At 45.2% G+C, this 10346-nt stretch overlaps 1 protein-coding gene across 1 annotated transcript in view; it reads right to left on the reverse strand.

Annotated features, from left to right (window-relative positions):
- Positions 1 to 7933, reverse strand: part of ALS2 (ALS2, alsin Rho guanine nucleotide exchange factor) — a 64977-nt gene extending 57044 nt beyond the window's left edge. The window contains exon 1 of the mRNA XM_018554011.1: positions 7791 to 7933. The gene's annotated coding sequence lies outside the window, so the exon portion shown is untranslated. The remainder of the gene's footprint in view (positions 1 to 7790) is intronic.
- Positions 7934 to 10346: the final 2413 nt, after the last annotated feature.

The raw sequence follows: 10346 nt of genomic DNA on the forward strand, positions 1-10346 counted from the left end.
TGACGCGACGCTCGGCGAGGTAAGTAAGAAGAAATGACGCTGACTCGAGTATAAGCCGAGGGGGGCACTTTTCAGCAAAAAAAATGGGCTGAAAATCTCGGCTTATACTCGAGTATAAACGGTAATCGAACTTAATAATCGGCTAACTAATCGATTTCGAAAATAATCTTTAGCTGCAGCTCTATTGACATGGTGGCAACATTCCTTTCTTCCTTGTTTTTGTATGTACAGTAAACTCTCAGTTATCCAGTTATTCAAATAACCAGAAAAAAAAAATCCTGTGTACTCACTGTTTTGCTAATCTGCGGCATGTATTATCCTGGAAATGATCGTGTGTCTATTTGTCCTAATTTGCTTTTGATTACTGCATCTCAATATTATTATGAAGTCAATATAGAGTTTATGTTATGGCATGGTATAGTATAGTATGGTATAGTATGGGGTATGGCATAAGTTAGAACTATTTTTAACGTAACGTCTTTGCGCGACTTCGTCAGGAGGGCTACGTAAAGTACGTAGGGCTGAGCATTTGACTTCACTCTTCTCAGCTGAGCCGGATGGACAGGAGTCCCATTCCACCCAGAGATTGGTACTGTGTCCATTGGATATTTGTTTTATGCCTTTTTGTCACCTGTGGCATCGTGAGTACCTGCTTTTATTTAATAAATTGCATTTTTTTTGGACGATACACACCATGTCCTCTTTATATTTTGCCTCCCTAAGAAATGATGATGTTATTTGCGAGCTGAGGAGGTTATCTGGTCTTCAGTCATACGGGCTTCCCTCCCCTATTAAGGGAAACACGCTAGTTCTGTGGGTCTATCTCCCCAGGTGAGCACTGTTCCAATTTTGCATTCACTGGGTGGAGGTGAAGGTCTGTCAGGATTCTGTGGCAATTGTTTATTTGCAAGTTTGGATCTATCCAGTGGTGGATTATCCCCTGCATTTATTTGCACGATTTTAATTGTTGCACATTGGACTTTTGTGCTTTTCACTTTGTTCACATACTTTCATGTTTTGATATGCTCTTTTGTATATATTTTTAAAGCATATACTCATATCTTATCGTTATATCACATATTTCACTGAATTGTATATATTTATTATTTACGTAGCTAAGAAACAAGGTTGTTAAAATTAAATATGTTCTCTTTGGAGGTTAGGAGATTAAGGGGGGACATGATTTTCCTGTATAAACTATTCAAGGGCGACAGTAACATTATTAACAAACTGTTTACGGTCAGCTCCGTAACAAAGACCAGAGGGCACAACCAAAAATTGGTGGGAAAAAAAATTCAACACACAGTGGGAAAGGGGTTCTTTACAGTTAGCTGCCGCAGGAAGTGATTTCAGCTAAGAGTGTGGAATCATTCAAGAAACTCATGGACGAGTTCCTCGGAGACTAGGGATGCACTGATACCACTTTTTTAAGACCGAGTACCGATACTTTTGATCAAGTACTCGCAGATACCAATTACCGATACTTTTTCTTCAAGGGACAGGTCACATTTTTTCTAAAGCAATACAAACTAATGCTTTAAAGTCACTTTCTTAATATTATGATTCATGAGATGACGAGGGAGCATGACGCCAGCTTCCCGGCCAATCGGCTTCCGGATTTGCTCGCTTCCTGACCAATCGGGAAGCCGGGCAGCGCGTCATTGCACGCTACCCGGCTTCCTGATTGGCCGGGGAGTCGCCTCCATGATCTCTCATCACAAGTGACGAGAGAGCATGGAGCCGTTTCCTGGCCAATCAGGAAACCGGGCATCGTGTAATGACGCTCTGCCCGGCTTCCTGATACAGGAAGTACCCGTGCTAGGTATCGGAGCATTTGAGCGAGTACGAGTACTCACCCAAATACTCGGTATCGGTGCATCCCTATCGGAGACCATAATATACAGGGGTACAGGTACTGCTAAGAGAAAAAAAAAAAAAAATCACACATGGACTAATACACACTCACACACCAACTCAAACATAAATACACACACACAATAGGTTGGACTTGATGGACTTATGTCTTTATTCAACCTCAAATACTATGTAACTATATTTAGCTCGGCACATGATTGCCATACATATCTCTGTTATTGTACCTCCCTAGACAAAACGATCACTTAACCCTTGCAGTACTGAGGTAGCTCCACTGCAAGGGTTAAGATTTGATTTGCCTGGAGTTCTTTCATTTATCATGAAAATACCAGTTCCCCCTCATGCTCATCCAATGGCTTCAGCCCTTTCTAAGTTTCTGATTCAGAACAAGGATGCTGAAGCCAGAGATGGACAGGTAACTAGCCTTTTTAAAAATGGGTCGGCAATAGGAACCTGCAGGTTTATCTCCTAACTTTACCTGAATGCCATAACTGGTGCAATCTTTGATGAGTACTATGGGTGTGACTAATAAACAGGCCACTGACTGTATATAATGACTATGACTGAATCAGAAAAAAAACCAAAAGCATGTTTGTACAAAAAACAGTTCTGGGATTACAGTAAATATTTGATACACATACTATAGACAAGGGTTTAGGGTTGCCTAAAATCTCCACTGTTTGGCACATTAAATATTTACAGTTTAACAAAATGTCACAACCAATTGCAAATCTAAATGCTTAATACAAGCTGAACCTAGAAAGTACATGGCAAAACCTGTCCCCTAGATCAGTGGTTCTCAACCTTTGTAACCTCATGACCCACATTTGTCTTTGGTCATTAAGTTGCGACCCAAGTTGCACTGCAATGGAACGCACGGCAGTGTGGGCTGCTAAGCTGTGATGGAGCTCCATCCATATGTGCATTGCTTGAAAAGCTTCCATGCGCGCCTGTAGAGGTTCCGGGAGCCAGAATGTGATGTCACTCCGGTCCAGGCTCCTCTACAGGACATGTGGGGGAGCTATAAGCAATGTATGTATGGATGGAGCTCCCTCGTTTGCCATACTCCCAGCCCGCCCCATTTCAAGTCGACACTTGGCTCCGGGCAGCATATTTTGAATGGCTGCTCTGTGTAAGAATGGAAATTGCTGCACTAGAGGGAGGCTGGGGAGCCTCTCAACTAGAAGGGGAAGGCATGCGGCGACCCACTGAACACGGGGTCGCGACCCACTTTTGGGTCACGACCCACCAGTTGAGAACCAAGGCCCTAGATCATCTGTACACAAGCGTGCCTTGTTGTGTTCGAATGTGAAATTCTAGCTCTGTCTGGGGGTTACAAATGGATCAGTGTTGTGTCATCACACAGTGTCAAGCAAAGTTAAAGAATATCTCTGGGCATTTTAAAAATGGGTTAAGCACTCATTTTGTTTATTGGGCTCAAATAAAGCAGATATACTCACCTGATCCCTGCTCCTGCAGCAGTCAGCACTCACCTCTCTCCCCCTTCGGCTGTGGAATGTCCCTCGGTGTCCTCAAGTCTAATGAAAGTCAACAGACCTGCATTAGACGCGATGACAGCGGGGAACTTAGACGACCGCAGCCCGGAAGAGAAGAGGCTGCGCGGACCAGTCGGTGGAACCGAGGATCAGGTGAGTAAATCTGCTTTATTTGACCCCCTAGACAAAATGAGCACTCAACTAGGGCAACCAACTAATCGATAATAATCGATAGTGAGAATGGTTGTCAAAGAGTTCCTCTTTAAAATTATAGTAAAGTCAAAAGTAGGGATGCACTGATACCAATACTGAGTATTTGGGCGAGTACTCGTACCCCCGATACCAGAACTTCCGGTCAGAGGGAGTTCTCCCTCTGACTGGCAGTGCCGCGAGGGAGCATGAAGCTGGCTTCACTTATTGATAGGCAACGTGGCTTCCTGACCAATTAAGAAGTAAGGCTGCCTCGCAGTGTCTTGAGGCAAGTGAAGCCGGTGTTCTTTCGATAGAACACCGGCTTCCCAGGTCATGACCCACCGCCCGGCTTCCTGAAAATCCGGGCCCCTGGATGTTAGTATTCGGTTTTGCCAAGTACCGGAAAAAAATAATCGGTGCTCGTACTCGATACCGTAAAACTGGTATTGGTGCATCCCTAATCAAAAGGTTTTGAAGCTATTTCAAGTGCTGATTGAAGGGTGGCTCATTTGTATTGCAGGGTCCTACGGAGCCATCCTTGTGTGTGCTAGTGATGTGCGAGTTTCCACAAACACAGGCAGAGCAAGGCAAAGCAAACCACTACCCTTCCCCCTGCTCCAAGCTAGTAGATGGACAGCTGCTGCAGACTGCTCTGTCTCTTGTGATCTTGTACTGGACCAGAAGTTCAGGGAAGGTGAGCTGAGAGAGTTGGAGTCCGCTGTTAAGAAACATGAGTGGTCAGTGCTTGGGGTGAAAATATTAAGAAATACTTGGCTGGGCAATGTATATTGGTTTTAACTGGAATAATAATTACTAAAAAATTAAATGTAATATTTGGCTGAAATTCGGAGAGGCACACAGGAGAGGCCGTGACTGCAGCCTTGCGCTTAACATCCTGCGATCAGAAAATCAAAGGAGTCGACAGAAAATTCTCGCCTGAACAGTGACTGCAGCCAATCAGAAATGGTTAGTGCTCTGGTATTCTGACAGTTGCAGGTGCCAGCTGTCAGAATACAGACCAATCTCAAATTTACATAAATAGAACTAAACAAAAACCTAAAAGGCAAGCAGAATGTTCATCATATCCAAGGTATATAAAGCAAGTCATCATACCACTCATTAACGCAGTTGCCTTGCAATGCTGGATGGATAAAACGTAGCTTCTAAAGCTGAACTTTGGGGAAATTAAAAGAGTAGTCCTCCAATACTGCAAGGGTTAAATGCCCTTTCTTGCCCAGGGTAACAGGAAACTTTCACTTACTCAATCCTTCACTGTGTACGCTATACAACCAGTACCTAAGCCTTGTCACTAAGGAGCTACTTTGGTCGCAGGTGCTCGGACATTATCAAGTACAAACGGGGCTAATAACACTGCATTGTGTCTGGACGGCGACGGACCAACCGCAATCCGGAGCGTCAGGGAGAAGAACCCCCCGGGGAAGCAAAGGATAAGGTAAGTAAAAGTCCTTTTCCTGATACCCTATCCAGAGGTAGCTAAACATTGGCCCTCCAGATGTGGTGAAACTACAAATCCCATAAGGCATTGGTAAACATCTAGCTGATGTAGAAACATTCCCTGCAATTCATAAAGAGTGACTGCTCCACCATACTACAAATGTTGGTGAATGAATGCAAAACCTGCCTTGCGCACAGGTCTCAAGGATGCTGTGCGGCTGAGCTTCACCGTTTGCTAGGACACTGGCAGTCTGTCTCAACAATCACTGACTTTGTGCCAGGATGTAAGCTGCTGGCATCCTGACAACCAATGAAGTAGTGCAGCTAAGCATCAATGGTTGAAAAATAGATAATCCGCGCTTCTGGAAAAGAGACTAAAGTGGAAATATGTATTGTAAATTAAAACCTAAAGCAGCTCTAAAAGAGAATGGAAGAATCCTTTCAACGATCAAGAAAAATATATATCAAAGCGCTAAAGGTATAAATAATATGAAACTTAGTGCAACCAAGTGATATAGTGAAATTAGGGTTTAGGCGGTCTAGCCCTAAACCAAGTGATATATCTTACATAGGATCATGAAAGAAACAATTAAATTAATAATTCAATTGTGCTGTGGAAAAACAGATAGTGATTGGGACAATAAAAACATTTCAACCACTGTGTAAAGACATCAGAATATATAACAATATATGAACGATCCACGCAAAAAAATATATTAAACGTTAAAATAAAGTGTTCAGTGAGAAATAAACGAAAAAACTTAAAAAACGTGTGCAAGAGAAATTGTTAATGATATATATTGTTGATGATAAATATTTCTTAGCGGGGTGGGTACTCACCAAATGGAGCTGGATCAAAGGCTTTTAGTTAGTGACTCCAGTTGTTGAAATGTTTTTATTGTCCCAATCACTATCTGTTTTTCCACAGCACAATTGAATTATTAATTTAATTGTTTCTTTCATGATCCTATGTAAGATATATCACTTGGTTTAGGGCTAGACCGCCTAAACCCTAATTTCACTATATCACTTGGTTGCACTAAGTTTCATATTATTTATACCTTTAGCGCTTTGATATATATTTTTCTCAAGCATCAATGGTTGCTAGGACACTGGAGACCTCAGGGATGCGGATATCCTAGCAACCAATGACATTGTGTGGCTGAGCCCGATTGGTTGCTAGAATAGTCTCAACAGGTCACCGGCACCTGTTCATGGCGGTGACCTGTTGAGACTATTCTGAGTTTTTAGCATGGCGTCATCCGTGTGATCACCATGAGCACCACCACCATTGAAAGGTTGCAGACCGTAAGAAGTGCGGGGGGTTCTTGGCAACAATTGTGATTGGTTGCTAGGACACCCTGGCTCCTGGCAACCAATGGAATTGTGCAGCCAAGCGTCAATGGTTGCCAGGACACTGGAGACCTCCGAGCTTCGGATGTCCTAGTAACCAAAAACATTGTGTGGCCAAGCCTGATTGGTTGCTAGGATGTCAGTTGCTGGCATGCAGGCAACCAATTACATTCTGCAACCAAGCCCGATTGGTTGCTAGGATGCCACCACCCTCATGACCACCAGAAGCCCAGCAAATGATGACAGAGTGCAGCTGAGCAGCAATAATTGCTAGGATGCCGGCAATCTTGAGGGCTGCTGACGTCCCAGCAGCAAACGACATTTTGCAGCCGAGGCTAATTGATTGCTAGGATGCCAGTGGCCTCAGAGCCATCAGCATCTTAGTAAGCAATGATGTTGTGCAACTGAGCAGCATTGGTTGCTGGGATGCTGGCTGCCTCTAACTCACAGGCGTCCTAGCAACCAATGATACTGTGTGTCATTGGTTTCTAGGATACCAGCAGCCCAGAGGCAGCCAGCATCCCAGCAACCAACAATGTGGGGAGAGACAAATTCCTCACTCAAAATAGAAATGACTTTAAAATGACATTGATCTTATTTTATCTTTACTGCCTGTTTCCTTATCTCTGAAAGGTTGTGGTCGCAGCCATTGTGAGATGATGAATTGGTCTCCCATGTCAGTAATGGCATTAGACCTGTCATGCTCCTTTTCTGAATGATTCTTCATGTCAAACCTCCTGATTTCCCTGTACACGGCTGTAGAGAGAAGAAAATGAAACCGAAATTCCCTTCCAGCACAGAGCAAAGGCTTACCAAGAAATGAGACGAGGCTCAGGTCATGAAGTGTTCACACACACATTACAATCGGATTGTACAATCTCCTTTCAATCTAGCAACAACTATGTACTGCAAGGGTCCGCCTGATTGGATACAAATGGATTGCACAGCTCAGGTAGGTTCTCCCATCACATAGTTTTCATCATTCTAAAGATGATTGTAATGTGTATGGAGTCCCTAACACAAGAAGAATGAACTATATTTTCAGCAGGTGACTGTGATACTAAATTGTCTCCCAACTGAAAAGAAATCAGCTTTTGAAATGGAAGATCTTCCCCCTGGTGTCAGCTTCATGTATAGAGTGATGGGATAATTCCTGTACTGATCGGGGGAAGATGTGCTCTGTAGCTCTAACCCCCGCCCCGGCCTGTTGTTTACTCTCCCAGCACTGTGAACACCTGTCTCCCCCCAGCCCACGAATACTCAGCTGCTGCTGGGAATGACATCTCAGCTATAGAACATAAACAATATTGATCATAGGGACACACGTGACTACTGCCCACATCTCCCACGGACACTGGGCCCACCCTGTCACCCCCACCCTGGTACCCCCACCCTCTAGTTCCCCAGCGTCCGCTTTACCTGAGTCTCATCCCAGCAGATCTCCGAGCCACTAGCCGCACTGACAGCCCTCCGGAGGTCAGCTGATTACAGGGGCGGGGCTTACCACGGTATAGGGGGCGTGTCCTCAGCAGAGAGCGACTGTGGAGAGACCTAGAAGGCGGGAGGGGGCTGACACTGCAGGGCAGGGTGATTGATCAGCGACGGAAAGCGCGAAGGGTCAAACTTCCTGTGCATCAGATGCTACGCACGCAGGTGTGCAGTGCACGGCTAGACATGAGAGTTGTAATATTCTAGAGCACATAATAATAATGACGTCAAGCTCTTGTTAGATACATTTGTTCTTGGTTAAAGCTGAACTCCAGGATGACCTCATATTATCGTAATACAAAGTCCATATGTGTCTTAGTGTGAGTCTTACTTGAAGCTTGATGGGCTGTTTGTGTTTTTCCCAGATCTGTGCAGTAATCCAATGTGAAACCTTGTACAGGAGCTTCATGTCCAGGGTGACTGATCTTGTATCTAAATGATTAAGACCCATGTCTGGTTTTTATTGTATGTGTCACCATCAGGGAGATTCCTTATCACTGAAAGTGCAAAAAAATCCCATAGTTTGAGTTGTCACCAGAACAGGAATAAATGGGAAATCTTCCAACGAGGACACTAGTTCTGGTGACAACCAGGAATTTCCCTCACTTTGGAGGGATTTCCTCTCAATGCATTGCACTGTACTATTTTATTTTTTTACTTCAGTGAGGTGTCACAATATGAATCTCAATTCCACCCTCTGCAGGACATTGCAATTGTTTTCTTTGTGCTCTAGCAATGATCCTATGTTGATCTCTGCAGGTCAATGCAGATGGTGTGAGGAAGCTCTAATGGACTTCCCTGCATGGAGGATGTGGGTGTATGGAAAGCAGCCGTTCTCAACAAGGGTGCCCCAAAATCTTCACACAGCCTCATGGCTTTCTATGGTGCAGGCAGGCTTCTCTAACTCTGATCTGAATGTCGGCTCCTGATGTAATGGGGTAACACTGATCTGAATGCGGCTCCTGATGTAATGGGGTGTCTCTGATCTGAAGGTGGCTCCTGATGTAATGGGGTACCTCTGATCTGAAGGCGGCTCCTGATGTAATGGGGTAACACTGATCTGAATGCTGCTCCTGATGTAATGGGGGAACACTGATCTGAATGTCGGCTCCTGATGTAATGGGGTAACTCTGATCTGAAGGCGGCTCCTGATGTAATGGGGTAACTCTGATCTGAAGGCGGCTCCTGATGTAATGGGGTAACTCTGATCTGAAGGCGGCTCCTGATGTAATGGGGTAACTCTGATCTGAAGGCGGCTCCTGATGTAATGGGGTAACTCTGATCTGAAGGCGGCTCCTGATGTAATGGGGTAACTCTGATCTGAAGGCGGCTCCTGATGTAATGGGGTAACTCTGATCTGAAGGCGGCTCCTGATGTAATGGGGTAACTCTGATCTGAAGGCGGCTCCTGATGTAATGGGGTAACTCTGATCTGAAGGCGGCTCCTGATGTAATGGGGTAACTCTGATCTGAAGGCGGCTCCTGATGTAATGGGGTAACTCTGATCTGAAGGCGGCTCCTGATGTAATGGGGTAACTCTGATCTGAAGGCGGCTCCTGATGTAATGGGGTAACTCTGATCTGAAGGCGGCTCCTGATGTAATGGGGTAACTCTGATCTGAAGGCGGCTCCTGATGTAATGGGGTAACTCTGATCTGAAGGCGGCTCCTGATGTAATGGGGTAACTCTGATCTGAAGGCGGCTCCTGATGTAATGGGGTAACTCTGATCTGAAGGCGGCTCCTGATGTAATGGGGTAACTCTGATCTGAAGGCGGCTCCTGATGTAATGGGGTAACTCTGATCTGAAGGCGGCTCCTGATGTAATGGGGTAACTCTGATCTGAAGGCGGCTCCTGATGTAATGGGGTAACTCTGATCTGAAGGCGGCTCCTGATGTAATGGGGTAACTCTGATCTGAAGGCGGCTCCTGATGTAATGGGGTAACTCTGATCTGAAGGCGGCTCCTGATGTAATGGGGTAACTCTGATCTGAAGGCGGCTCCTGATGTAATGGGGTAACTCTGATCTGAAGGCGGCTCCTGATGTAATGGGGTAACTCTGATCTGAAGGCGGCTCCTGATGTAATGGGGTAACTCTGATCTGAAGGCGGCTCCTGATGTAATGGGGTAACTCTGATCTGAAGGCGGCTCCTGATGTAATGGGGTAACTCTGATCTGAAGGCGGCTCCTGATGTAATGGGGTAACTCTGATCTGAAGGCGGCTCCTGATGTAATGGGGTAACTCTGATCTGAAGGCGGCTCCTGATGTAATGGGGTAACTCTGATCTGAAGGCGGCTCCTGATGTAATGGGGTAACTCTGATCTGAAGGCGGCTCCTGATGTAATGGGGTAACTCTGATCTGAAGGCGGCTCCTGATGTAATGGGGTAACTCTGATCTGAAGGCGGCTCCTGATGTAATGGGGTAACTCTGATCTGAAGGCGGCTCCTGATGTAATGGGGTAACTCTGATCTGAAGGCGGCTCCTGATGT

The sequence above is a fragment of the Nanorana parkeri genome, unplaced genomic scaffold, assembly GCF_000935625.1.
Source record: "Nanorana parkeri isolate BGI_ZX_2015 unplaced genomic scaffold, ASM93562v1 scaffold139, whole genome shotgun sequence".
Lineage (NCBI taxonomy): Eukaryota > Metazoa > Chordata > Amphibia > Anura > Dicroglossidae > Nanorana > Nanorana parkeri.